General features: G+C 42.5%; 1 long non-coding RNA gene across 1 annotated transcript in view; it reads right to left on the reverse strand.

The window, feature by feature from the left end:
* Positions 1-1,238, reverse strand: part of LOC149104054 (uncharacterized) — a 2,586-nt gene extending 1,348 nt beyond the window's left edge. Inside the window, exon 1 of the long non-coding RNA XR_016201952.1 lies at positions 397-1,238. This is a non-coding gene — a long non-coding RNA (uncharacterized LOC149104054). The remainder of the gene's footprint in view (positions 1-396) is intronic.
* Between the last annotated feature and the right edge of the window lie 2,329 nt (positions 1,239-3,567).

Raw genomic sequence — 3,567 nt, forward strand, 5'->3', positions numbered from 1 at the left:
GTCTGATGCAACGACGCGTAGAACCTGAGAAATGATTTCCGTTCTCAAAATCTTGCATTTTAGAACTGTTTTTGCAATTCTTGAGGGTGGACCGTGAGCCAAAGCTTTGACAATTGGTTCCATATCGCCAGACAGGGTTTTGTTCACGGTCTTACCGGGATACTCAACGACGACCTTCGTCTTTGTTTCATTTTTTTGCTGATTTGTCTGTTTTATCTTTGGACTCGAAATGACAAATGGTGCGGCGAAAGCGCTTCGTACGAGTGAAAACGTGCCATTGTCAAATAAACAACCTTGTGGTTTACCAATTGGGCTTATAGTGAGCCTTGGTAACGCTGAACTCGAGGGAGTTAAGTTGGAAGAAGAACAAGTCGTAAGAAATTCATTTAAACTTACAAATGAAAGGTGTTGTTTGACGGATGTCCCACTGCCAGCTGTTAATTCATTTATGTTTTCGGTGCGCAATAATCGTTTCACACGTCTGCCACTCGCTGAATAAGCAGACTTGAGCTCAGTCTTCATCTCCTTGACATGTTCTTCCGCTTTCTGGTATTTCACCAAGGACTTGTAGCATTTAATGCACACTGCAACGTCCGAATTAGAGTAAACATTTACGTCGATGTCCAATGCCTTGTTTATAAGTCCTTGAAGGTCAAAAGAGCTTGTTCCCGTACTACCAGATTTAAAAACACGTACACGTTGTTTAGAAGTGACTGCAGCTGAACAAAGAAAGCAATTTGTATCACTATTCAATAACTTTTTCGGAGTAACATCATCTTTCACTTGGTTAAGATCCCCGGGTCAAGATCGTTGTTTCGCACGTATGCATCTGTCATGTTTTGTTTTCGCGCGCACAGCAAGCGCCCAGCAAATATAACGAGGAATTTGATAGGCGTAGCCGATAACAATCACGTGCATTCAAAAACAAAGGGAAAGGAATGTGTCTCTCTCGTGAGCAGCCGTTAGTGGGGAGGAGCGTTGCGTGACGACCCTAATAACGGCTGCGAAGGAGACTAAGTTTTTACTGATTTCGCAAAACATTCCAGGTTCATGCCAGTTTCATAGGTTCACCAGAAAAACCCAATCAGTTACATGTCTATTTCTTATGCGGATTTCCACTCAATGGCATTTATACGTGATGGTATCCGAGACAATAATATTATTGTGCAAGTGACGGGTTTCCTAATTAACTGGACAGGTGCCCAAAAATTGAAGAAAATAATGTCAGTCAAGAAACAAAATACCAAAGGTCATTATTTGAAGACATAGATGATCTTGAACACTTGCAAGGTTTTTATTTGTCGTAAGGAATTTTCAAAAAGCGAAGATTATCAATTTTAAAAATTCTCATAATGAAATCGTGAGTTATGCCTCACACACGAGGGGACTAGTTTTTGAGACTAGTCCCTGTAGCAAGTTGCGGCAGGAGCCCATGAGCTCCTGGTTGCGGGAACAAGTCCCATCCTGTGAACTTGCCATTTTTGCCTTAAATAGTCCCACGAATTCAAACCAGTTTGAATTTTTGGGACAGGTCCCTGCGACTCGTTCCTCAAAACGCTTCGGGTGAACTGTTCGTGGGACAAGTCCGTGTGACCAGTCCCGTCGTGTAAACTCTTCAGGGGACTAGTTTCAGGGACTAGCCGCAGGGACTGGTCGACCCCTCGTGTATGCCGACCTTTAGCTGTATTGGTGATAAGTTGACTATGATGAGTTCGAAATGAATTGTCTGTGTTCTCTCTGATTGGGCAATAAATAATAGTCGAAACTCTGGGTCATTTCATGCTCAGTGACTGCCCCGACTGGTCTAGAGGTTTTCTTTCTTTATGCTACTGAAGTGAAAAAGCCGTCACCGTGTCCAAAGCGAGCTGCTTTGCGACTCGTTTTCACTGCTTTGCGGCGCACATTTAACTGAGAAATAGAAAAGAATGAAACCTCTGTAACCAGGGTATTCAGTATTCTATTCAGTGAGTACCAGTGAGTATACTTATTATTTGGGCACGTGAAAACCGTTTGCAAAGTAAACAGCAAATTTAGAAGTATAGAGCATTTGCTTCACATGAGAACAAAAGTGCCAATAATTTTTTTCGCGAACTTTTTACGCTGCCCATAAAGCGACATTTAGTCATGATCAGTCCGGCATTCTTGATACAGAATACCCCTTTGACCAGGAATGGCATTTTTTTTTTTTTACTTTTCTTGAACAGATGACAAAAAATATAATGCAGTTGTCCCTACAATTATTATTAACTGAGGCACATCTCCCGCTCGCATTTGGCGTTTTCCTTTCCTTGGTGGTCTATAAATGGCGGGGGTTGTTACAAGTTGCGGCATTGCGGTACGGAACAACTTTTTCATGCCGCGTTTCGGCAATCTTTTATCTTGAACCGCGGATCTGCGGTATTTTCCGGCCAAACCTGTTGAATGCATTTTCAGCGTTTTCGCCGACGGCGGTGATTGTAAAAATCTTGGCGTTTTTCCGACCCTTTACGGGTTTTGTTTGTACTTGAACAACAGCCTGTGCCCAATGGCGGAGTCCAGACCTTGAGCTAAAGGGTGGGGGGCGGGGGAGGGAGGGTGGGGGAAGGGTGGGGGTTTGCTTGCCCTGCCGGCTTTTCTTCCTTCTGCGATCTTTTTTTTTTACCCAAAATAAGGGGGCGGGGCGGTCTCCCCGGGCCCGTCCCCTGGACCCCCCACTGGACTGCCATAGAAATCGCTACCAACGAAGGTGAGCCAAGACATATGGAAATTTGCTAATTTAGGCAGCATCCATAGTACGCCGGAGGAATTTGAAGGGCAGTTTTGTTTCTTCGATTGGGCCTAAGGTTCACACTAACCCGTCACGAAAAGTCGAAAACGGAACTTTTCGAAAGCGCTCTCCAAAACGGAAGAATTTGAAAACGCCGGCTTTGCTTTTTAGTGTGGTCGGAAGACGCCTCTCGGCGCGGTATTGCAGTCTTTCAAATATTTTACCAAGGACCAATATAAACATACTACATACATACAAACATACTTTAGTTAAACTCCATGAATCGGAGCTTAATGGACTCCTACCTTAGAAAGCTAATGCGTCGAGTTTAAAATAAAATGTTTATAAAACGGATAAAAAGAATAAAAATTCAATTTTAGGTATCAGTATACCCCAAATGACCATCAGTCGTTGGCACCACTTTACAGTCAGACACTTGACGCAAACCCCAGTAAAGTAAGGAAAGGAACGTTCCTCGAATATTTTTGAACAACAACAACAACAACAAACATAAAGAACATCAGAAGATGTATTAACATTTCAATAGAATTTCCAAGATCAATATCATGGGCACTATCATGTTCTCTTGTTTCCAGTCAAGCGTTTATAATGATTGCAATTTTGTGGAGAGTGAAAACCCATACATTTAATTAAATGGAGTTGTAATTTTTGTGTTTATGATCTATTGGTTCCCACCCGACTCGACAAGCCATGCTATTAGTGGGTGGAACTTGTAATATTTATTCTTTTGGTATTGATAAATACTGTTGAAGGTTGTTGCTTAGTTTGCCTGTAAACAGAGATAAACACAGCAGGAGAGG

The sequence above is a fragment of the Orbicella faveolata genome, unplaced genomic scaffold (assembly GCF_042242905.1).
Source record: "Orbicella faveolata isolate gen_17 unplaced genomic scaffold, um_ofav_v1 contig_35, whole genome shotgun sequence".
Taxonomy (NCBI): domain Eukaryota; kingdom Metazoa; phylum Cnidaria; class Anthozoa; order Scleractinia; family Merulinidae; genus Orbicella; species Orbicella faveolata.